Source organism: Myxocyprinus asiaticus, chromosome 1 (assembly GCF_019703515.2).
Source record: "Myxocyprinus asiaticus isolate MX2 ecotype Aquarium Trade chromosome 1, UBuf_Myxa_2, whole genome shotgun sequence".
NCBI lineage: Eukaryota > Metazoa > Chordata > Actinopteri > Cypriniformes > Catostomidae > Myxocyprinus > Myxocyprinus asiaticus.
In genome coordinates this window covers 42,414,016-42,441,397 of record NC_059344.1, presented here as the reverse complement: position 1 = coordinate 42,441,397, position 27,382 = coordinate 42,414,016, and the positions used below count along the sequence as shown (strand labels likewise).

The window sequence follows — 27,382 nt, the reverse complement described above, 5'->3', positions numbered from 1 at the left end:
AGAGTTATGAAGACCAGACATCAGGTGGAACTTCCTAACCCAGTGTTATCACCGACATCCGCACCAGGCCCATTACAATTAATTTAACATCGCCAAAAGGCCAAGGCTCTTCAAAATACTACTTATCCCGCTCCATCAAGCCACACAACATAATTTATGTGTTGTTAAATATAGAACTAAAGGACCACACCTTACAGTGGGGGTGAGGAGTGCAGTTTTTGTGGGGTAAGGAATGCAATTTTAGTGCAATTTGTGGCCCTTTTTACAACTGGTGTTAAGATCCAACTCGGGTATTAAAGAGGCTGGTGGATGCTAAATAAATAAAAAATAATAATAATAATAATAATAATAATAATAATACCAGCCAGTTAGATTTCTGACTGGCCAAGTCTTTTATTACGTTTCACAAATGTATTTGAAAGACAAACAATAGTGATGTCCGATTCTTGAACAAATCGTTCTTTTGAGCAGAATCTCAGCAAGTAACAAGTAACTTGTCAAGCCAGTTCACAAAATGTAACAGTTGAAGTATTTGTACTGGCTACCTACGCAGCATGTTGAACTGTCCAACTCAAAAAGAACTGAATGAGCCGGTCCCACTAACTGTCAAATTTTGTGGAGGATTACAGAGGACTTGCTATGTATTGAGACATTAATGACAGAAGCCGAATAAAACATTTATAAACTTTGTTTCTGTGTTAATTTTGAATTATTTAAAAAATATTTGAAATTAAGGTCTCGAGAATTAAGCAGGCATTTTTAATCGATGATGTTACTAATACAAATTATTAATAATATAATAGTTGTGTTTGTATGTGATAGACATTTTCAAGGAATCTGAATTTAATTAACTTTTGTATCGGCAACAACATACTAAAACGAGTCCGTAGACCGAGTATGAAATGAACGAGTTGGACTCATACAGGCTAGATGGCTCTTACGAGTTACAAGACCGGTTGCCAAAGAATGCGTTCGAAACGAACAATTCAAACCCACAGGCAGAATCAAAAGTCAGCTTTTTGGCAGTGTCCGACTCAAAAAGAACCGAATGAGTTGGCCCAAATAACTGTTGAAGTTTGCCGAGGATTACCGAGGAGTGAGCTGCTGATACTATGAGCATGCATGTACCAAGGACTTGAATGAGCCTGGAAATAAATGTAAGTTTATTTAATAACAAACAAAATGACCTCGAAATATGCTTATGAATAGTTTTATTCATATTTACAGTCGAGAGATGTAATTAATTGTACTATTGTTTATTGTGCATGCAGATTATATTTAATTTGTTATAAGCTGAATCGTGGTTTCTGGTTGAGTTGATTAAGACTAGTTTATTCTCTTTATATGCTTTAGACATGTAGAACATAACCACGTTTGTGCATCAGTGTCCAGGGCCAGAGTGGGATTCATATTCAGCCTGGGATGTCATGTCCAAGTCGGCCCACACCCAAAAGGAGGGTTGGAGGTGAAGATGATAACAATAAAACAAGATCACAGCAAAAACATGCAATATATGTAATTACTTGAAAATTATTTAAGCTCTGCATGTCATTATACCACATACGGCATTCACTAAGATTTTCACTTTGTCATAAGACATCATTGTATGTGTTGTAAAAATAAGTGAATGTTAAAGGAATATTTGATCATTTCCTCACCCTCATGCCATCCCAGATGTGTATGACTTTCTTTTGCAGAACATGAATGAAGATCTGTTGGTCCATTCAATGCAAGTAAGTGAGAAGTGGTGAGAAACAGATCAAGTCATTTTTTACTATAAATCTCCACTTTCACTTTCATAAGCACTCTTCTCTCTTAAGAGTTCTTCTTCTGTTTTTGGTGATTTACATAAGAATATCGCCCCCTACTGGGCAGGGAGGAGAATTTATAGTAAAAAAAAACAAAAACTTAAATATTGATCTGTTTCTCACCCTCACCTATCATATCGCTTCTGAAGACATAGATTAAACCACTGGAGTTGTATGGATTACTTTTATGCTGCATGTATGTGATTTTTGTACCTTCTGAGTTCTGATCACCATTCACTTGCATTGAAAGGACCAACAGAACTGAGAAATTCTTCTAAAAAGCTTAATTTGTGTTCAAAGTCATACACATCTGGGATGGCATGAGGGTGAGTAAATGATGAGAAATTTCATTTTTGGGTAAACTAAGTTTATTTTAAAGACTATCTAGGCACATAATAACACTATAGAACTGTAAATGTTTATAACTCTTTCAAGATGTACAGGCACACTTTAAATGGTCAGTGCTTTGTATTTTAGATAATTAAAATAGCAACAGATCCAGTGAAACAATTAAGGTTGAGTGATTGTATTTACATTTTAGATGCCATTCAAAAACGTGCCATTTTACAATGATAAGAGTGAAATAAAAGACTAAAAATAACACATTTGTACTTTTCTTTTACTTGGAATGTAAATGTTCAGGACAAAGGCAAAATGGTTACTGTCTCTTTAAGAGGGTTTTATCGCATTATACAACATTGAAGGCACTCTGTGCAGTTTGTTTCATTGAGTTTACTCTTTTGAGAGCTGTAAAGTCCCATTATTTTCATACCGTGTCGTGCTGTTGCATCTGTATTCATTCACTTTAAGTATTCTGTTATTTTGTGACTAAAAAATAATTTTGCTATTATCATTCTGCACTGCTAGGGAAGAGGATTTCAGAGATTAATTGACTGAGATTGTGAGACTGCAGTCAGTATTAAACTTGTGATGATCTTGTATGCTACCTGAAGGACATTCATCCATTCAGCTATTAGTAGCCTATCTGTTCCCGATGGATCTTCCGTGATCCTTCCCGCGCTGACAAGTGAAGCGGCGCAACATCAGTTTAGTCTCTCACAGGCTACTCTCTCATTTGTTTGGGTATGCATTTCAGATGATAAATTACAGACTGCGTCTGCTAATACGTAACGCAATTCTGATCCTTTAAATACCGGATGTTACGGACTTTTGGCGACATATGATGAAAGTTTGTCAATCAACATGCGGACCTAACCGGCCCAATTTTTGACCGGCCCAGCGGGAATTCTCCCGATCTTCCTGACTGCCACTCTGGCCCTGTCAGTGTCTGTATTGGGGGCTTTAGGTGCAAAACTTTGTAGGAAACCTATCCAAGATGTAATCAATATTTGTCAGTCGCATGTCAGTCGACATGCAGGATCTCAGAATAAAACACTGATGACAATAAACACCTTTATTATTTTAACATAACTGAATAAAAATTAGTATATATGCATTCATATTTGGCTTTATTTGAATGTTTCAACATGAATACCATGGCTCCGTCCGAAAACCAAAGGCAGCTGTCTTGGTTCCTCGCTGCCTGATCAGTCAATGACTCAACAGACAGTGGGCAAATTCCAATTGAATGTGATCATCCTTATGCCCTTCTCACTACAAAGGACAAAGCTCTTGATGCGGGCTCTCTAAAGAGAGAACGACATTATCGTTTGAATGTACCCTTCACTAAAATCTTGTAAAAGGGCCCTTTGAGAAAAAATAAACTTTCTTACTTTTGTTTGAAACAACACTTTGAGTGGTGTCCCCTTCCCGAAGTGCCCTTGAAGGGCGCAAAAATGCCGTTTGGAAAAGCATGAGGCAGCATAAAGTCACATTGTTGCTAGGATACCAGCAACTGATTATCGCCATCTGGTGTCCACTAAAGGTAACGCGTCTGCATCATTGTGGTTTCGTTGGACTGAATGGTCTAATAATCTAGAACAAAATCAAGAGAGTTTCGGTGATAACCAAGTGTATATTTAATAAGTACAATACTACTTTCTCATTGGAAATGGAATCAAAAGTTGGAAAAAGTGAATAAAAACTTACATTTATACACAAATTGGATATAAACTGTGTCTATTTTTTTTCTTCAGCTCAACTGTGGATCTGTGTGCACAGGATTGTGGGATTTCAAAGGCAGCGAAGGATACATATATGCTGCCTTCAAAAATCGATCAGAAGAATGTATCTCAGTAGACAGGATGTGACACAAACATTGGATTCAGATGTGCATTGATCCCTTCCCACCTCCGTATACAGCCTCCGGAGGCAGCATTTTCCTGGTTTCGGATGCAGCCCATGATGAATGTTAGAATTATGTACTAGTGATGTCATTATGAGATGACGTATAAGAAACGCTGAATAGTTTTTTTTAAATGGTTCATTGAAACGAACCATCTGAAAGAACCGGTTCAAGGAAATTAATCAGACTTCCCATCACAAACAAACAATACTAAGTTGGCCCAAGTTTAAAAGTGAACTGCGCTTTTAAAGAATTGTATTATTTTGTTAATTGGGAAATCTGAGGCTATCAATGAGCAGTCTAAACTAGCTAACTGTTGCTCTGAAACGATTCAAGCTGGTTGTTATATTCGCTAAATTCTCTGTGGTAATAGCACCAAAACCCTACCAAAGAAACATTCCCATAAACATTATTTTTATAAGCTGACACATTACATTTATAAGCTGACACATATATTAATATAAAGGAACAACCTGATAATGTTCGACCATTTTTATCCAGAACTGAGAAATTCACCGGCCAAATAGAAAATTTCCTAAGTGATTTGATGTCCTAAGCACTTTGTGATATGATTAAACAAACCACATTTGGAGGTGTTTGGATACGTACGGTATGTGACCACACTGCATTTATACTGTAAATGGTAATCGGTCCTGAAGTGTCTTAGGCAGCAGCGAAAAACTGCCTATTCAGCACCAGAAACAGAATGAGCTTTGTTGCCAAGTGTGCTGAAGTACACAAGGAATATCTTTTTTTTTTTTTTTGGTGATAGGAGAAACAGGAAGTTCACACAGAACATTACAGTGAGACACAGAATATAAAACAAGGTAAGAGTATAAACAGACATACAAAAAAATAGGACATATAACAGAATAGCGTATGTATGTGTGCAAGTGGTAATATATGTCCAAGGTGGGGGTATGTACAGTTATTGAACTAAATATAAGTGAATTTACATATGTACATGACATATTTATACATTATTGCACTATGGGAGTCCTGAAGGCAGTTTAATTGTTCATGTGGAAAATGGAGGGTAAAAACTGTCCTTGTGCCTGGATGTCCTGGCGCTGAGTGCTCTGTAGCGCCGGCTAGAGGGCAATAGTTCAATTGTAGTTTCCTTCTGTCTGATTTGGTGGCTGAACCAAACCAGACAGTTATAGATGTACACAGGACAGACTCAATGACGGCTGAGTAGAATGGAGTCAGCAGCTCCAGTGGCAGGTTGAACTTCCTCTGCTGGCAAAGGAAGTACAACCTCTGCTGTGCCTTCTTCACAATGGGGTCTATGTGGGGTGGGGGATTTCTCCTGAAGTCCACTATCATATCCACTGTTTTGAGCGTGTTCAGCTCAAGGTTGTTGTGACCGCACCAGACAGCCAGCTGATCAAGCTCCCATCTGTATGCAGACTCGTCACCATCACGGATTAGGCCAGTGACCGTGATGTCATCTGCGAACTTCAGGAGCTTGACAGAGGGGTCCTTTGCAGTGCAGTCATTCGTGTACAGGGAGAAGAGCAGTGGAGAGAGAATGCATCCCTGAGGAGCACCAGTGTTAATAGTGAGGGTCCCGGATGTGATAGCGTAGAGGCTGATGTGTCAATCAACCTCTACACAAAAACAAGAGTTTTATATGTGTGGCTTCAAAAGGAAATAACCATCCGATGGGGGAAAAATCTGTGTAGAAGTACAGACAAATCTTCACGGATCTTCTTCAGTGCACCTGAATACCCACATACACTGCAGCAAAATATGTAAAATATGTTCACCTTTGAGTGATTAATCCTGTTTTTTACACACACACTTCAGTAAAATATGGGAGTGACAACCGCATTCTACAACAGAATTAACTCCCAAAAAATTCAGGTAGTAACAACCGCATTTTCATAAATTCTACATAGTGTGTATAGAACCAAACTGAACAACTGTAGTTGCGAATGACGTGATCAATAATGCGTGTGAGATGTGTCCATCCTCTGCTATTGCACATCACACAAAAAGAGGTATGTGTCTTCATTCATTCATATATTGCAGTCTGTCTCTCTGCACTGTTGTTTCTGTCATCAGCCCTACGGTCTCGAGGTAACCAGTACATTACAGTCCAGAGAGAGCATGCTGTTTAACAGGAGCCGCTTAGACGTGCATAAACAAAACACCGCGACTAAGCATTGCTGGATGAAAATACATTTCTGGTAGATAATCTCTGCTCAAAAATAGCAAACAAAAAATGGTTTAAACTGGTGGCATTCATGGTTCTTGTTTACAGGCTTGAGACACTGCAGCATTGCTATAGTTATCACTTGTCAATCACCGCAACTGCAGGAGTAACTCCTGTATTCCATACACACCTGGAATGAACATTTAGGGGAATCACTCCCACATTTAAATGTAGTTGTCACTCTCGAAACTTAGTACTGTGTACGTGGCCATATTAACCTGCAGTGGCACAGATGAGAAGCATGCACAGCCAAAGTTCAGTTAATACAGGTACTTCACTAAAATAACTGAGAATTCTACTTGAAATGTCACATTTGTGCTTATATTAAAATTAAAATATAATGAGGAGAAACAGCGCACCAACTTTTGTAATTTCTTTTTCTTTTTTAGACCGTTTCATAACAGTAACACTGATGTACTGAGGGATATACTGTATACACACTGTAAAAAAAATTATGTAAAATCAACAGTAACTTATTGGCAACAAATAGCCAGCAAGCTGCTGTATTCCTTACCACAGTAAAATTACTGTAAAACTATCTACAGTAGTTTACAGCATACTGTATAATGATTTACAGTATGTGCTGTACTGTAAAATTAATTACGGCAGTTGTTTGTCTGACGTATATTAAAATGCAGTATATTAGCTGTACAGTAAAATTATGGTAATTGTTTGTATGTTGTATATTAAATTGCAGTGTCTATACCATATAACTAACCACAGTAAGCAGTTTTAGCTTACAGAGTTAGAGTAACTAACTTCTATCTATTACAAGTTAAAAAAAAGAATGAAACAACTGAGGCCTTTCTGCAAACAGAACATTAATTACAGAACGACAACTCAAATAATCACATACATGTTACTCATAAAGGCAAATTATGACTATACACATATACAAGTCCATTCAAAAACTTCAATATTAAGTTCACCAGATGTCCAAATGACTGAAGAACACTTTAATTCCTTGCCTGTCCAGACCTAGAGAACAAAATACAAAAATAATTTGTAAGTAGCTAAACATTTACACATCTTATATTTGTACATATTATAACTAGCCTATATTTCAGATGGACGGGTCGAATAAAGTGGCTGGTATAACTCCGCAGTGCATCAAAATAAAAAAAAATAAAAACGGGGAGTCCGAATTGCGCACATTCGACCCATCATTTTGCTAAATGATGCCGCTGAGTATGGCTGCTGTGTTGCGAGCTCCGACACAACATTGCAGTTTTTTGTTTGCTTTGTTTACAATTCCTATGCTGTTTGTTTTGGATGTTGTCTGCCTTATTGTCTACGACAGACAAAAATTTTGGACATTGGTTCTGCAATTGCACACCGTAAACCGGACTTCAAATTCCTCAATGCCGACCCGCTGTTTACAAACACGGCAGCGGAGCCCTTTGTCTGGGCAGCCCGGCCGCAGAAACGCAGAAGGAAAAGGGGAAGGAGAGCCAGCGTTCTCATCAGAGTAAGATGTCATGCAAATTGACCCCCCCTACCCAGTATTCTACTGGCATATGTTCAGTCTATGGACAACAAGCTCTGTGAGCTGAGAGCGTGGATCTCTTTCCAACGAGAGACGAGGGACTGCTGCATTATCTGCCTTACGGAAACTTGGATGTCTGCTGAGATTCCAGATTCAGCCAACAAACCTGCGGGGTTCTCCGTGCACCGAGCGGACAGAGCGAAAGACCTCTCACGTAAAAGCAGAGGTGGTGGTGTATGTTTTATGATCAACAAATCCTGATGTGATCAGAGGAATGTACATTCTATCAAGTCTTTCTGCTCTCCTGATCTGGAATTTCTCATGCTTCTGTTGACCATTCTGGCTACCGAGGGAATTCACAGCGGTCCTTATCACTGCTGTGTACATCCCCCCACAAACCGACACAGACCAGGCACTCAAGGAACTGTATGGGAGTATAAGTGAGCAGGAAACCACATACCCTGAGGCCGCGTTCATTGTGACCGGGGACTTTAACAAAGTCAATTTCAAATCAATCGCACCAAAATACCACCAACACATCAGTTTAAACACACGAAGGGACCAGGTTTTGGACCATTGCTATTCTCCCTTCCGGGATGGCTACAAATCCCTCCATTTGGCAAATCGGACCACTCTTCCATTCTGCTTCTGCCCGCTTACAGGCAGAAATTGAAACAGGAAACACCCACCCTCAGAACAATCCAGTGCTGGTCAGACCAATCAGATTCTTTGCTACAAGACTGTTTTGATCACGTGGACTGGGAGATATTCCGGTCCGCCTGTGATGATGACATTGAGGTTTACGCTGATAGCGTATCGTGTTTCATCAGAAAGTGCGTAGAGGATGTTGTTCCGACCAAAACAATATGGATCTACCCCAACCAGAAACCATGGATAAATAGTGATTTTAATTCCGGGAAAGCAGAGGAGCATAAACAAGCCAGTTATGCACTCCGCAAAACTATCAGAGCAACAAAACGCCAGTATAGGGACAAGATTGAAGGACAGTTTAACACCACCAACTCTAGAAGCATGTGGCAGGGAATTAATATATTCACGGACTACAAAGGGAATAAAAACTCCGCCGTGAACACCGCTGCCTCTCTCCCGGATGAGCGAAATACTTTTTTATGCTTGTTTCGAGGGAAATAACACCACCCTCGTGGAGAGAGCTCTTGTAGCCGAAGCTGCAGAGGTTAGTTCACTCTCCGTCTCTGTAGCGGATGTAACCCGATCCTTCTGACGGGTGAATATCCACAAAGCCGCGGGTCCAGATGGCATTCCGGGCCGCATCATCAGAGCATGCGCGAACCAACTGGCTGGTGTTTTTATGGACATTTTCAACCTTTCCCTCTCCTTGTCTGTGGTCCCCACATGCTTTAAAACGTCCACCATTGTGCCTGTACCAAAACAATCCAAAATCACTTGCTCTGTTACTCTGACCCCCATCATCAGAAAATGCTTTGAGAGACTAATCAGAGATTACATCTGCTCTGTGCTACCCACCTCACTGGACTTACTGCAGTTTGCTTACCACAACAACCGCTCCACTGATGATGCCATTGCATCTACACTACACACTGCTCTCTCCCACCTGGAAAAAAGGAACACTTATGTGAGAATGCTGTGTGTAGACTACAGCTCAGCATTCAACACCATAGTGCCCTCCAAGCTTGATGTGAAACTCCGGGCTCTGGGCTTAAACAGCTCGCTGTGCAGCTGGATCCTGGACTTCCTGTCAAGCAGACGCCAGGTGGTTAGATTGGGCAGCAACATCTCCCTCAACGTCAGCAAGACAAAGGAGCTTGTGGTGGACTTCAGGAGAAAAGACAGAGAACATAGTCCCATCACCATCAATGGAGCACTGGTGGAGAGAGTCAGCAGCTTCAAGTTCCTTGGTGTCCACATCACTGAGGAACTCACATGGTCCGTCCACACTGAGGCTGTTGTGAAGAAGGCTCATCAGCGCCTCTTCTTCCTGAGATGGCTGAGGAAGTTCGGAATGAACCGCCACATCCTCACAAGGTTCTACATCAGCACTGTAGAGAGCATCCTGACTGGCTGCATGACTGCCTGGTACGGCAATAGCACCGCCCACAACCGCAAAGCCCTGCAAATGGTGGTGCGAACTGCCAGACACATCATCGTACTGTAAACAGTATGTACAGTAAGTTGGATATACAACAATAATACTGTCAAAACGACAAAAATCATTTGCAGTGCAGCAGTGTTATTAATGTTAGCAAAAACTAAAAGAAACCTAAATGAAAACATTTTTGTTAACTGAAATAAAAATGAAAACTGAAATGATTGCAAAAAACTGAAATTATTTTTGAATAATGAGTATTTTTGAAATTTTACCTTTTTATTTGTCACTTTTAATTATGATCTAAATGCCACATAACCTGACATTATATCTTAATAGAAATCTTAGGATGTCTCCTACCTTATTCAAAAGTAAAAAATAAGAAATAGTCAATACTGGAAAGAACATTTGGAGACCATCTTTTCACCAAATCCCAGATTTTTTTTTTTTTTTTTTTTTTTCGGCAGGGTTGGTAAGTGGGACAGAGGAAAAATAATTAAATAGAAAATATCTATAAATCATTTGAAATTATTATTTATATATATATATATATATATATATATATATATATATATATATTCTTACTTTCACATCATAAAACATCATATGTAACATCTACAAACATTAAGTCAACTTTTTCTTTTGTATCACCTTTTTATCAAGATTTGCCTCAAATTTCTGTCATTCAGACTCCACCCCCATGTGGTCCAGCTGATTTGGAGTTGATTCAGCAAAGCACAGGTAGACCTGTTCGCTTACCGGGAATCCTCCCACTGCCCGCTCTGGTTATTATTGACCTAGAGAGTCCAGAAAATTGTACTGCATTGGTTTTATTGAGGTTGAATGAAAAACCTAGGACTAGTTCACAAAAATAGGTTTTTTACATAATCGTGAATATTTAATGAACGGTTTGATTGACAGCAGTGGTTCTTGAGGCAAAGTTGTTCAGTATGAGGAGATCTAACAAATTATATGAATTATAGCTGTGTCCCGATTCAGAGGCTGCATCCTTCAAAGGTCGCATTCGAAGGCCGATTGCGTCATTGCTGCGCGACAAAGGCTGTCCCAATTCGAAGGCTTCTTCTAATGCGGCCTGCTTTGTTTTCAGACAGTTTAATATAACTTTCAAAAAAGTCCAGTACAAGCATTACAGACACTCGGCAGCTGTCACAGTTGTTAGGTGACAAGAACAGTCCTCCATAGACTAGACTGTCCCAATTAACAATGCTCAGTCTGACCTTCGCGGCCTTCGAAGGCATTAACTTTGAAGTCCGAGTCCTTTGAAGGATGCAGCCTTTGAATTGGGACATAGCCATTGTGTGTATGTGTGAAACACCACATGATTACAGAGGCATAAAACTCATTAGCGCCATCCATTGGCTGATTTCTTTCAAATTTCTCACAGACCTCTAGGGCCAGGAGTCGAACAGGCCCATCGAGTTTTGTGCTGATCGGCCTCCGTTAACCTTGTCTAATAGGTGTTCAAACTTCATTGGCCGATGGCAGCCATGTTTTTTGAGATATGCCAATGTCCTCATAGACAGTCATGGCACCTGAACAAAGACACTGCATGCCAATTTTCAACTCAACCGAGATTGGTGAAAATATCTCATTTCTTTCGGGCGTTATAGCCATTTTAGTAAAAATGGCCTGCCCTTTTCGAACGTTTTGGCACCCCTTAGCGACCGTGAGTCGAAGTTTCAATTTCTTTTTTTTTGATAATTATTGATAATCAGACCCCAGAGTATATTTCTGCACTGGTTTGGTTCTGATCGGGCAAAAAACCTAGGACTAGTTCGCAAAAGTAGGTTTTGAACATTATCTGAAATATTTACCGAACGGTTTGACAGACACCAATGCTTCTTGAGGCAAAGTTTTTTTAGAATGAGAAGAGCTATCAGGTGATATATATTACTTGTGTTTTTCCACAACACTACATTATATACAACCATTAACACTTACAAAAATCATGACAGCACCACCTAGTGGCCGATTTTTTTAAAAACTTTGCACAACCCTCTCAGATCAAGAGTCAAATAGGTCCACCAAGTTTCGTTCCGATCGGTCATTGTTAACCTTATGTAATAGCTGCTGAAATTTGATTGGCCGATGGCGGCCATGTTTTTCAACATACGTGAATGTCCATATAGAAAATGATGGCAGCTGAGACAAAGACAATGTTGCAAATTTTGAAGTCAATAGGATTAACGGTTTCATAATTACAGCCAATTTCATGTTTTTTGGTATTATAGCGCCATCATGTGGCAAAACCACGCCAACTTTCCGGGGCAACCAAAGAATGCCATAAGCATGCCAAGTTTGGTGAAGATATCTAATTTCCTTCAAGGGTTATAGCCATTTACGTAAAATTGGCCACTCCTACTTCCAATGTTTTTGCATACTGTAGCTAGCTCGAGTCGAAAGTTAAAACTTTTTTTGATAAATTTTGATATTGAGACTCCATAGAATCGTTTGGCACTGGTTTGGTCCCGATCGGATGAAAAACCTAGGACTAGTTCGCAAAAGTTGGTTTTATAAAAAATCCAAGATGGTGGAAATTTTTTATTGGCTGAAATGAAATCGGAGATAAATGTTTTGTTTGGATTGATCCAAGGATTCCAATGGTATAAAGCACTTGAGTCTACGACAAATGGTCTAGGAGTTATGAGCAGTTTTGCATTTTTGATCGCTGTAGCGCCCCCTATTGTCCGATTTTGCCGAGTCCATGTTTCTGAGTAGCGAGCAACACTACTACCATCTGACAAAGTTTCAAGTCTCTAGGTCTTACGGTTTGCTCTGCCCAATCATTTTATGGCAGAATAATAATAATAATAATAATAATAATAATAATAAATATAGCTGCGAGCAGCAATTAACAGGGTTCAAGCAGTTTAAGGCCTTTAAGCACATGCGTAAAAAGGTATTATGTTTTATTTAGCAAGCATGTAACCACCTAGATCATAGATGGAATACACCATTTACAGCCAATACAGGCAATTTACTAAGGAAATACATGGTTTTTAAAGCTTTTTAAAGCTCATAGCGCCACCTATGGTCCGATCTCCATCAAAGTCTGCATGCTTGTTTAGAATCATCTGAGTTTTTGTTTAAGAATTATGAGCTTATTTGTACACTTGACCACGCCCGTTTTCTAAATGACACTGTTATAGCTACCAAAGGGTAAAGGGTGTCCGATTTCTTTCAAATTTCTCACAGACCTCTACGGACAGGAGTTGAACAGGCCCACCGTGTTTTGTGCCAATCGTTCTCTGTTAACCTTGTCTAATAGGTGCTCAAATTTCATTACTACTACTACTACCATCTGACCAAGTTTCAAGTCTCTAGGCCTTATGGTTTGCTCTGCCCAATCAGTGTTATGGTGGAATAATAATAATAATAATAATAATAATAAAAATGGTAACAATTACAATAGGGTTTCAGCGCTAAGCGCTTGAACCCCAAATAATAATAAAAATCTTAACAATTACAATAAGGTTTCAGCACTAAGAGCTTGAACCCCTAAAAAATCTTAACAATTACAATAGGGTTTCAGCGCTAAGCGCTTCAACCCCTAATAATAATAATAATAATAAAAATCTTAACAATTACAATAGGGTTTCAGCGCTAAGCGCTTGAACCCCTAATAATAATAATAATAATAATAATAATAAAAATCGTAACAATTACAATAGGATTTCAGTGTGAAGCGCTTGAACCCCTAATAATAATAAAAATCCTAACAATTACAATAGGGTTTCAGCGCTACGCGCTTGAACCCCTAATAATAATAATAATAATAATAATAATAATAATCTTAATAATTACAATAGGGTTTCAGCGCTAAGTGCTTGAACCCCTAATAATAATAATAATAATAATAATAATAATAATCTTAACAATTACAATAGGGTTTCAGCACTAAGCGCTTGAACCCCTAATAATAATAATAATAATAATAATAATAATCTTAATTACAATAGGGTTTCAGCGCTAAGCGCTTGAACCCCTAATACAAATCTTAACAATTACAATAGGGTTTCAGCACTAAGCGCTTGAACCCCTAAAAATCTTAACAATTACAATAGGGTTTCAGCACTAAGCTCTTGAACCCCCCAATAAAAATCATAACAATTACAATAGGGTTTCAGCGCTAAGCGCATGAACACTTAATAATAAAAATTTGAACAATTACAATAGGGTTTCAGCACTAAGCGCTTGAACCCCTAAAAATCGTAACAATTACAATAGGATTTCAGCGCTAAGCGCTTGAACCCCTAATAAAAATCGTATCAATTACAATAGGGTTTCAGCACTAAGCGCTTGAACCCCTAAAAATTGTAACAATTACAAAGGTTTCAGCGCTAAGTGCTTGAACCCCTAATAAAAATTTTAACAATTATAATAGGGTTTCAGAGGTGAGTAACCACGCCACTACGAGGACCTACTAAGTAGTGGGAATTGGGCATTCCAAATTGGGAGAAAAGTGGATAAAAAAAATAAATTAAAAAAGTGCTAACATAAATAATTACTTGAGTAAGAGTAAGAAAGTATCCAATTAAAAGAGTACTCAAGTACTCAAGTGACTTCCTTTCTTCTGCAGAACACACATTAAGTTTTTTAGAAGAATATTTCAGCTCTGTAGGTCAGTATATGCAAGTGAATGGGTGCCAAAATGTTTATGATCCAAAAGCACCAAATTTAGGCACCATAAAAGTAATCCATATGACTCCAGTGGTTAAATCCATATCTTCAGAAGTGATATGATAGGTGTGGGTGAGAAACAGATCAATACTGAAGTCATTTTTTGCTAGAAGTTAACAATTGTATAAAAGTAAGTGCATACACATAAAAGGCATTGACAATAGATAAAAAATAAGAAAAAGACAAAAAAAAATTTAAAAAATGAAACGAGACAGCCTCGATGACATATGCGGCCGACAAATGCGACCTCCAGAGGACGCAGCCTTCCAAACGAGACACAACCATTCTCATATCACATCGCTTCTGAAGATATGGATTTAACCACTGGAGTTTTATAGATTGCATGCTTACTAAGATTACTACGGTAACCTGAAGGAAGAACAGACAGACGCGCATTGTGCACATTCTTTCATTGAGTTGGGCAGCAAACCTTCACATAATGAAAAAAATATGATGCACTATATTTTGATTATGCAATCTTTTGTACATTTTGTAACATTTTATTTTATAACAGCCTATAAAAATGATGAAATAGACGATACACTGGAACAACAAGACGCAATTCAGCAGCCAAAGAAGTTTGTCAGACATGTTATTATCTATACAGTTATGTACATGTCATTGCCCCTCGAGTACTCGAGTAAACAAAATGACCAACAATGCCCATCCCTAGCAGCTATAGGCCTAAAGTTAATGCACAGATGCTGATCAGTGTGAATGAATGAACTCTTTGGATAATTGATTATTTTATTTAGTGGTGTAAACAAACTTATATAATTTATGGCAGAAAAATATATGTTTGTTAGAAATTTTAATAATTACTTCCACTGCTAACAATACTTACACTGTAACCATGCATTATAAATATAATTATTATCTGTAATGAATTTTATATAATGTTTTGCAATAAAATAGTGTGTCATCGTGGTTTGAGTGGTGTTTCTGAAATTAGTTTTTCAAAAAAATTCTGAAATTACTTTTCACTCTTGCACAAATAGAGTTCTGATTTTATCCTGTGGTCACTTTAATAAAATAAAAGTTAAAGTGTATTGCATTTTCAATTCAATAAACTTAAACTTCTATAACTTCTATACGTTTTTAATTAACTTAAATAACTGATTTCACGTGCACAATAATCTCACAAGTGTCTTCTTTAAAAAAGAGTCCATAAATAGATCTGTAGAACCAGGCATTTAAATCTGAGTATGTCACTCTTGGAAAAATGGAGCATTGATGTCATCTTGTGGCCACATTTGGTACTGCGTCTACAATAATTCTAAGAAATTTGGTGTTTTATAACTTATTTTACTTTACCAAAATTAGGTCTCTAGTCCCAAGCATTCAGTAGTAAATTTGAAAATGTAATTTTCTGGTAAATGCTAAAAAAGGGGAGAGCCACTTAAGGGGATAGTATACCGAACATTTGTTATTTTGAAGTCAGAGATGACTGAGAGTAAAGAAATACAGTGCAGTGAGTCAGATGTTCATTTATTAACTGTTCTGGGCTGTGTTTCCCAAAGGAATCGTTAGTGTAAGTTGATCGTAGGTACCATAGACATCAATGGTCTTTAAGAGCAACTTGGCCTAACAATGCTTTTGGTTAACACAGCCCTGAGTGATTCTATTCATTTAGTTGAATGATTTATCAGACTTAATCATCAAGCAATTTTGTGAGTAAAAGTGAATTATGGCGATGCTATAGAGGCGATGCTATAGAGTAATTTTTTAATTTGAGTAAATTTAGTGGAATGAGTGAAAATGACATCAAGAAAGAAGTGTTTTTTGGTATTATTTGGTGGTGGTATGTTTTTTTTTTTTTTTTACACTCAGTTTAGACTGCAAGCTCACAAAAACGTTTGATTAGCATGGTCTGAAGATGATCTGAGCAAAATTTTGTGAAAATATGATTATCGCTGTGGGAGGAGTTAAAAAAGTAGGTTTTTCAAGTAAATTAATAATGGCCGACAGGAAGTTTGGCCAGCCATGACAAATGTGGTATCGTTAAACTCAGCTTGACCCAAGGAATCTATCAAGACCATTGTCATACCAATAGGCTACAATTATCAAAAGTTATTAGCATTTTTGTATGTTTCATTATATTTTGAAACAGCTAGCGCTGTCCTGAAACTTGTTGAGCACCTTCAGGGCATTGTGCTGATGACACACAGAATTTCGTAATGATATGCCAAATCGTTTGTAAAATACAGCATTTTACAACATAATTCAAAATGGCCAACACCTAAAATGGCCAATATAGGCAAAATTGGTATCATTCGACATGGTATGCCCCACAGAATCTAAAAGAGTCCAGTTTCGTGATTTTTGGGCAAACCATTCAGATGTTATAAGTAAAAATAACCATTTATTTTTTGTATCTCGTAACAAGTAGGTGGCGCTGTGCCAAAACTGCTCAAGTACTCTCAGGTCATAGTTGTCATAACACACACCAAGTTTGGTCTGAATACGCTAAAGCGTTGCAGAGATATAGCCTCACGTCCAATTTGGCGTGCTCTACGTCGAATTTGTTTGCGCATTATTCGATTTGGGGAGTCGCGTGGCGCCATGCGGGGGTTGGACGTGTGAACGATGAGCTCTGTGCACTTTGCTAGTTTTTAATCCTTTTTTGTCTTAAACTGTTGAGATTTGATACACCCTGCTACATAACTGCTCTAAGAAGTCAACATGTCAAAGAATTCAAAATCCTCGGGCTCTGGAGATATTAAAAGACACTGATGTGCTCAAACTGATACCCCAGACAGGGCCGCAGACCAGGTACTCAATTTGGACGGTGTTTTGTGCAGGATCACACCTTCGAAACAGTTCTGTGAATGAATCTACATGTTCTTTGTGTTTATTCTGCCTATTGGCTGGAGTTTGTTTTACAGAGTATTTACTGTTATGTAATTTTGCCTCACAACATTTGTACAGAAGCACAGGACTCAGCAAAGTTGTCACGGTGACTCTCATAGGCGTACATGGACTGTTTGAGTTTAGAGGGATGGATGCCGGTTGGTGCTGTCGTGCGCGGGGTTAATGCGCACGTTTTTCTTTTTTCTGTTTGTTTGGTTTGGGGGGAACTTCAGGGTTTGATTGTTGCACTAATTGGGAATGTGGTCTTTATAATCTTGTTTTTGACACACAATCTATTTTTTCTAATATGTCAAAATGTCAAAAGTTAATATGAGTGGATTGTCTTTCTCCACGTGGAATGTAAATGGGTTGGGGTGCCCCATAAAAAGAAGGAAGGTTATTTCTTTTCTTATGCGTAAGAAATATGATATAGTGTTTCTTCAAGAAATGCATCTTTCCCCACGGGAAGCTGAAACATTTGGGAAGATATGGGATGGGCATGTTTTCTTTAGTGTTGGCTCAAGTAAGAGCAGGGGAGTCATTATATTGATAAGTAAACATCTACAATTCAAATGTCTCAAACAGATTAAAGATAAATTAGTCATTATTGTTTTAGCAGAAATTCAGGGGCAAAGGTTTATTTTGGCTAATATTTACGCACCTAACGCTGATGATCAGGGCTTTTTTATAGATCTTGAAGGATGCTGCAATCCGCTGGCACCCCTTATGGCATAATATTGGGAGGAGACTTTAATCCACTGATGGATTCAGTCCTTAATCATAGTAAAGCAAAAGTGTGTAAGCCCCCTAGAGCAACATTGATGCTTCTCAGGATGTGTAAAATCTTGGTCTTGGAGATATTTGGCAACTTTTGAATCCATCTGGTAGGGACTATTCATTTTTTTATCAGTCCATAAGATTTATTCTAGAATAGATTTTTTTTGAATACCTAAGTCCCTCATTTCGTCTGTTGTTGATTGCTCAATTGGAAACATCTTAGTCTCAGATCACGCCCTGGTGAGTTTAGAGGTGTTGCTACATATGGAGAAAAATAAATAATATAGTTGGCGCTTTAATGTATCCCTTTTGCAAAATCCTGATTTCCAACATATGTTGGAAAGGCTGAAATCAATGTCTATATGGAGACCAACTGGTCCTCAGTATCTTCTGTGGGCATGGCTTGGGAGGCACTTAAGGCGGTTCTTAGGGGTCGGATCATACAGTATGCCTCATTCATCAAAAAATCCAAAGCACGAGAACTCGTGGAGTTGGGAGGGAATATTAAAAGTGCAGAGGCAGAGCTGAAGTGCCGAATGTTGTCTGATGGTCTCAGAGAATTGACCCTATTGAAATACAGATATAATACTATTTTTTACGGAAAGTGGAGTTTTAGTTATTCAAGGCAAGACAGTCATACTTTGAGTCGGGGGACAAAGCAGGAAAACTTTTGGCTAGATATATAAAGCAGAGAGAGTATTGTTCTACCATTCCCTCATTTTTCAATATCTACCTCAGCCATTGATATTAATAATGCTTTTAGAGAGTTCTATCTTGATCTATATAGTTCCACATCTTCGTCTACTGATGAAGATATTAGAAACTTTGTGGAACTTCTAGAACTCCCTAAATTGATGACTGAGCAAACAAATTCTCTTGATTCTGAGATAACCTTGGAGGAGCTTGACGAGGTAATTAAGGCCCTGCCTACAGACAAGTCTCCGGGTCCAGATGGCTTTGTCGCTGAATTTTTTAGATCTTATGCTACAGAACTGGCTCCACTTTTGTTAGAAGTTTATACAGAATCATTAAAGAATGGAAAGCTTCCGCCAACCATGACACAAGTCTGGATCAGTCTGATTCTTAAAAAGGACAAAGATCCAAGTGAGTGTAAGAGTTACTGTCCAATTTCCCTGATCCAGATAGACGTTACAATATTGTCAAAAATTTTGGCTAATCGATTAAATAAAGTTATGACATCTCATAATCATATAGATCAGGTGAGGTTTATTCAGTGCCGCAGCTCTTCTGAAAACATTAGGTGTTTCATCAATATCATGTGGTCAGTGGTAAATGATCAGACTCCAGTCACTGCCATCTCACTTGACGCCAAAAAGGCATTTGATATGGTAGAATGGGATTATCTTTTTAAGATTTTGGAAATGTATTGGTTTGGGAGTACGTTTATTTGATGGATTAATTATTTTACAGACATCCTATAGCGGCGGTACAAACAAATGGATTAATTTCAGATTATTTTACTCTGCATAGGGGAACCGGCAGGGTTGCCCTCTTTCCCCATTATTGTTCTATCTTGCCCTGGAACCATTAACAGCCGCGAAGCCCAAATCATTAGTATTTGGGTATTTTATTCCCAGCAAATTTGTCTGATTTAGTTAGAGTTAATATTGACACTTTAATAAAAAAGGTTTTCGAGTGATGTGTGCAGGTGGGCTTCAATACATTTATTGATGATGGGAAGGTTAATGTTATTAAAACGAACTATATTCCAAAATTCAACTACCTGCTACAGTCACTCCTTATATATGTCCCCCTCTCTTATTTCAAGCAATTTGAGAGCATAGAGAAGTCTTTCATTTGGAATGGTATGGAGTACTCGGAGATGGGAAGGGTGGCGGCCTTTGAAGAGGGGTCATTTAGAAGAATGGGGAAGTACAGCTTGTTCGTGGAGAAATGGGGCGGGTATATGTCATTTATGGATGTGTGATTATTATTATTATATTTTTTATTTGTTTATTTATTTATTTTTATTTTTTTGTGTGTGTGTCTATATCATTTACAACCACTGGGAATTTGTTGAGGCTAGGGTGGGATTGGGGATTGGGAGGGGGAAGGGTAATAGTGGGGGTTAATATTGATTCTGTGTATATATGTTTTGTTTTTCTGTTCATTTATGTGAATCAATAAAAAATTGTTAATCTGAAAAAACAATGAATTTGGAGTGCTCGTCATCAAATTTCAAATTATTCGAGAACGGTTTGGTCTTTCAAAAATCTTTGAACAACTTTTTGTCGGCATGGTATAAAGATGATCTGAGCGAAATTTGGTGACAATCAGACCAACCATCTAGGAGGAGTTCGAAAAAGTAGGTTTTCAATTAAATAAAAAATGGCGGACAGGACGTTCAATCGATCATGGCATAAGTTGTATCCACGTTCTCGGCATGACCCACGGAATCTACCAAGACTAATCTCATGACAATAGCACAAAGTAATCAAAAGTTATTAGCATTTTAGGAAAATTTGATATAAATTTTGACCAGAAGGTGGCGCTGTCCCAAAACATTTTGAGTATCTTCAGGGCATTGTGCCAATGACACATAATGAGTTCCGTAAAGATATGTCATTGCATTTGAAAAAGAAGATGCCCAAGATGGCCGACATCTCACACAGAACCAGACCAGATTTGTGATTTTAGGTGAATCTGTTCAAAAGTTATAAGAAAAAATTTGCATTTTTCATATCTCATAACCACTAGGTGGCACTGTGCCGAAACTGTGCCAGTACCCTCAGGTCATGGTTGTCATAACACACACCAAGTTTGGTGTGAATACGCTAAATATGTCAAATTTGTTTGCGCGTTATTCGAGAACCATTTGACTAATCAACTTGAATTCCATAACTTTTTGTCAGCCTGGTCTGAAGATGATCTGATAAAATTTTCATGCAAATTGGATGAAAAATTCAAAATGGGTGAAAAATTTTAAAGATGGAAAATTATGACATAGGGTTAAATCGATTTGTCTCAATTCATCTTTAATTTTAGACTCCTTTTAAGTCTAAAAAAAGCTCAATGCTATTCCACATTAGATCTTGCCAGCAGATATTGGCAGGTGGAAATGGATCCCCAAGACTGAGAGAAGACCGCATTCACGACACCCATTGGCTTTGAGTTTGAGCGCATGCTCTTTGGATTATGTAATGCCGCTGCTACGTTCCAAAGACTCATGCAGCATTGCCTTGGGAACCTGGTGAATTATTATTGCCTCATATACTTGGATGATGTAGTTGTATATTCATCTGACTTTGACAGCCACCTGCACTACCTCGAGCAAGTGTTTGAGAAACTTCATGCGCAAGGGTTAATTTTTCAGCCTTGAAAGTGTCATTTGTTCCAAAAAGAGGTAATTTACCAGGGCCATGTCATTTCTAGGTGCGGAGAAGCCACTGATCCCGAAAAAACTGCAGTAGTTTGGGACTGGCTGACTCAAGTATGGTGAAGCAAGTGTGGTCCCTCTTGGGTTCTGCGGGCTATTACCGATGTTTTTTCACAGCCTTTTCAAAGATCACTGATCCTCTGCATGGGTTGCTCCAAGGGACTGCAACAATTGCAAAGAATGCTCAAGTCACTTGGATGCCTAGTTGCCAACAGGCCTTTCAGACCCTTAAAGATGCTCTCCTTAAAGCTCCTATCTTGGCATATGCAGACTTCACAGAGCCATTTCGTTTGTACTCCGATGCCAGCCTTGAAGGTTTGGGGGCAGTACTGTCTCAAATTCAGTATGGTCAGTAGCGGATGATAGCTTACACTAGTCGTAGCCTGAGCCCCACAGAAAGCAATGATCAAAATTATAGCTCCTTTTTAACTTGAGTTGCTGACTTTGAAATAGGCCATCACTGAAAAGTTCAAAGAAAACCTGTGGGGGGCTGAAGTGACTGTCTTCACTGATTACAATCCCTTAGTCCACCTGGACTCTGCACGGTTAGGAGCTGTGGAACAATGTTGGGTGGCCCAACTTTCCAACTATAGGTATGTTCTCAAGTATCGACTTGGTACTGCTAATAAACATGCAGATGTTTTGTCAAGGTTTCCAGGAGAACACCAAGAGGAGGTGGCAGTGAACTCTGTGCAGAACCAAAGTGGAGAGGTTGCAGGAGATTGCATTGATTGGCCTACATTACAACAACAGAATGCAGACCTAGCCTTATTGCGCCAATGGGTAGAGTTCAGGAGTCCACCTTCTAAACAGATGTGTTCCTCTTTGTCTCATGAGCTGCAGTGCTTATTATTGGAGTGGGAGCACTTGCATGTTCAAGGTGGTGCATTGAGGAGACAAGGGTTTGAGCCAAGAACAAAGTAGCCAACTTTCCAGTAGCTGGTTCCAAAGGAAGAAACAAAGAGGACATGGCTGGAGTATCACCAAGCAGCTGGGCATCCTAATTGGGAAAAGGACACGTACATTGCTCAAGAGACGATTCTTTTGGCCTGGGATGGGGAAGGATGTCCAAGAATGGTCCACTAATTGTCTACAGTGTGTAGTGAACAAATCTGAACTTGTTCTCCCACACACTGTTAATTGAGCATCACTCACTAATCATAAATTAAAGGGACGTGCTGTGCCTATCCAAGTTGATTGGATGTGTAGCTTTACCCTGCTCTGACGTGGAGACTCGTGTGTTTGTTGCTTGCAGTGGACCTGTCGCAGAGGTTCGGTGAGCCGATCGATCTCATGGCGGTCCTGTAAATGAGAGGAGGAGAGGAAGATGTAACTATATAACAACACTCACTAACCATACAGTATATGAGAGGGATGTGCTTTATGCCTATTTTAGTCAATTGTCAATTTAGCCAATACCTTGCTCCAGAGATGATTCTTTTGGCCTGGGATTGGTCGGGACGATCAATGTAAATCTAGGAGTTTGTAGCAAACTATAGGATGAGATACTGGAGTTATCTGTTTTTTGGGATGATTGATGCATGCTCACACTTTTGCTCCTTTATATTTGCTGTTATTGGAATGTTGAGTGGCACGTGTGTTTGTTTACATTTGTTTTGCCGTATTATGTTGTGCTATTGAAATCTGTTACACCTGTCCTTGTTAAAGACTAAATAACCTCACCCTAATTGAGTACATTTCTCAAGTTATCAAACAATATAAAAGCAACTTACCGGTGGTGGGAAGAGAAGCAGATGTGTGCCGGTATATTCATATGAGTGATTAACCAAGAGGCACAAGGATAAAGCAACATTTTAAATAAACATTTACAAAATTACAAAGAATTTATGAATCTGTGCAGCCAATATTTCTAAAGTGTAAACCTTATGAATGAAAATGTGCATGTTATGATTTCAAATCGGATGGGCACGGTCACGACTCTCTGTTCCCTGTTAATTGTGTGCGTCTGGAGCTTATCAGGTGAAACATTAGGATATGACATCATATACACCTTCCACATCTTTAAATGTCTTTGTTAATATATCACACGATTCACATGTGATTCCCATGTATTCATTTATAGCCTAAACTTAAGCGCGATGTTAAATTCCTGACATGAAGTGATGATTTCACGTTGGAGCCCGCCTATCCATCTTTTAAAGTTGACCACATTTATGTCCACATCAGCGATTAAGGAAATTATCTGGTTAAGACTTTATTCCAAAAAAAAGTTAAAATGCTTCATAAAGGTTTAAATGCTCCATAGAGTATTCATTTATTAGGAATTTCTCCTTATGTAAAATGAAGAAACTGAAACATGCTCTGACTTTTTTTCTTTTTCTTCTTCTTTAAACTCTGCTACCTCTAGTAAGGCTCTATATAAATTTAAAATTTTTATTATTATTATTATTATTATTATTATTTAACTAAATAATGGTGTCTTATCATAAAAAATCCTGATAGATTTAGGGGACTTTCACCTGTTTGTAGGCTATATTGATTTTATTTTCATTTCTTTTAATGTTTGAATTTATATTTATTATTCACTGCAAAATGTGTGCTTGACATTTCATATTTTACTTGACACCTCCTGCCTTCAGAATAATGTTGTTATACCTGCACAGACAAACGAAAATTCTGTTTCATGCGGATATTAATATCAGAAATACCAGGAGAAACCACAGTTAACAACATATTACACAGTTAATGTAGCCTTTAAATTCAGCTTCATCTGGTAAGAAAAAAAGAAGAATATAATTATATTTATTTTAATATAATAGCTGTATAATAATAATAATAATAATAATAATAAATTATTATTATTATTATTATTATTATTAGGGTGTTAGTATGAAAAGGCATATACAAGGCATACTTTATTAATAGAAACTATAAATATAAGAGTAACATTTAAAAATGTGCATTTCATTTAGTTTTGACGCACTTCTGGGTTAAGCCCTTCCCACACCCGGTTCTATCCGATTACAGAGACAGATACAGATCATTTTGTCATATGAACATATACAAATACAGATAATGGCTTCGCTGCACACCCCTAGTAAAGATATTCTAAACTGATTATGCACAAAAATAACACTGGTATCAGATCAGAATCGGTATCGTCTGATACTATGATTTCCAATATCAGAATTGGATCAGAAGAGAAAAAGTGGTATTGGTGCATCCCTACTTGTGCCTATCCAAGTTGATTGGAAGTGTAGCTTTACCCTGCTCTGATGTGGGGACTCATGTGTGTTTGTTGCTTGCAGTGGACCTGTCGCGGAGGTTCGGTGAGCCGATCGATCTCATGGCGGTCCTGTAAATGAGAGGAGGAGAGGAAGATGTAACTATATAACAACACTCACCAACCATATATGAGAGGGATGTGCTTTTGCCTATTTTAGTCGATTGGGTGTGTAACTCTACCATGCTCTGTTGATGTGGTAACTCGTGTGTTTGTTGTTTGCAGCAGGGGCGTGATTGTACGTGGTGACGCAGGACGCACGACTACACTTGGGAGTTTTTTCTGCTATGGGAATAGGACATTGAAAAAAGCAGTTTTGGGACTTGGACACACTTGAAGAACGTGAATGGAATGAGAGACTTATGTGAAGAAAGATACAATTGTTTTTTTTTGTTTGTTTGTTTTTTTCAATACTGAGGTTTAATATTGCAAGTGTGACTCTCGTTGAGCCCTGTGAATGAACTAATCCTTTTATACTGTGCATTAGTAGAGGTTGAGTAACAAATGGGCGGGTGAATTATTTATAAATGGTAACTTGGTGTTTTATCTGATATTCTATTTGACATAGCCGGTTTTTAAATTATTTTATGGTAAATGGTGTAAAACAATATAAAATTCTCAGTTTTTGTAATTACCTGTGGTGTTGCTCGTGTTTGTGAGACTGTTAGGGTTGTATATATTTACCTTACGAAAATGATTTAATGATTTAAACTTGAAATCACACCTTGCACATTTTAATTCATAAAGTTTACATACAGTCATAATCTCACCATTGAGTTATCATTTTATATTTGTTTCTTTAAAAAATTTGCTTTATCTTTGTGCTTGTTGGAGAATCAGGGTCAGGTTTTTTTTTTTTTTTTCTATTATTTGGTAGAATTAGTAGAATTCATTATTAGTTTTGAAGTCATTATCCATGCCTTTCTGAAAAAGGTATTCGGCTTTGGGCACGTCCCTAACTTTTAGGATTGTTTTATGGTGTTTTGAGGTTTATTTTATGGCATTTTGTTTATGAGCTGCATTCTGAATTTTTTTTATTTATTTATTTATTTTGTGTGTGTGTGTGTGTGTGTGTGTGTGTGTGTGTGTCCTTCACTGATTATAAATGCAACACAATTAATTGATTAATTCCATGAATTCAGTATACATGGTTTCACAACCCATTCCCATTCCCTAACCATCCAATTTTGATGCTTGTGCAGAAGTCGTCCTCGTCTGATTGATGGCGCCAAAGGTGTCCCCTGGCGTCCTCTCACTGATGTGGTGAGAAACCTCATTGTTTTCAACAAGAAAACTTTGTGGTCAGTTATCAGTCTTTGAATATTATTTTATGTGTTTAACCTGAACGTTTTATTATACTTATAAATATGTTAGTGTGATATTATATTATACAATCATATATAATATTTTAGAAATCCTAACCCAACCCCATTTCGAAAGAATTACACTATTTATAGATATTTTTAAGCACCCAACCACACATTTATGCCTAAACCTAACCAGTTCTCAACAATAGAAAAGACGTAACAAGCAGACAAAGTAAAGTCATGATCATTTATTTATAAAAATGCTTGATAACAATATTCCAAACCATACGATGGCATTGTGTGAGTAGCTGAGTGAAACTAAAGGTTTTAATCTGTAAAAACGTTCCACTCCGTGAAGTCATCCTGATTCTACCGGCACGTCTCATTCAAAAAATACATGTACATCCGAACTTGAGGTCGTTGTAATCGGTTACAAGACACGCAAGAGCCAATTGGTAAGTACTAGAGCTTGTGACAATCGGTCACAAGACATGCAAGAGCCAATGGCATAATCGCTGAGTCTCTGATGTCAAACCCGTGACATTATGCTTGAGGCGACAAATTTTGAATGTGTTATAACGAAACTTGTGCAGGATGTGTTACGGTGGATGCTGGGTTACCGTGATTGGTGACTAAAAACGTACATTTAGGTTTGTTCTTCACATAAAATAATTGTAAGAATCACATGGAATGAAACGGGTAACAGCAGTGCAGGATGTGTACAGACATATTAAATAAACAGATAAACAACAGACTAAATATTAACCACTGTGAATAAATGTTGCTGATTTCAAATTAAATGAAAATCATACCCCCAACATATGTCACGATGACAAAATTGCACCTCAACGTATTATTAAACGATGATAAAATTCTAATGTCCATCACGTCAGTCAGCTGACGTCAAAGGTTTCTCGTTGAAAATAAAATTTTACATGCTGTCAATATGTCAGCATTGTACGTTTTGGTGGATATGCAAATGTAAGCAAATGCACTTTTACTAAAACCGTACTTTATGCAACAATACACATACAAATTATCATAAGATCATATTGCACGGTGAATATACATTTGTGCTTTGTTAACCTTGTACAACCAATACTGTACACTGATCTATAGAAACTTCAATGTGACAAAGAACTTTTTTTTTCTTCCAGAGGACCACATAAAAGACAAACTAAAGAACCTTACACTGCAGAAAAAGGTCCTTGATAAGAAGAGGGTTCTTTGCCGACCCTAAGGTGCTACAAAGAACCATTGAAA

The 27,382-nt window shown here is 38.0% G+C and overlaps 1 long non-coding RNA gene across 1 annotated transcript; it reads right to left on the bottom strand.

Annotated features, from left to right (window-relative positions):
* Positions 1-3,401: 3,401 nt before the first annotated feature.
* LOC127441022 (uncharacterized) lies at positions 3,402-24,400 on the bottom strand. Its single transcript, XR_007897268.1, has 4 exons — positions 22,988-24,400; positions 22,784-22,870; positions 10,495-10,640; positions 3,402-7,249 (listed from the first exon to the last, which is right to left on the bottom strand). It is a non-coding gene; the product is annotated as an uncharacterized LOC127441022 (long non-coding RNA).
* Between the last annotated feature and the right edge of the window lie 2,982 nt (positions 24,401-27,382).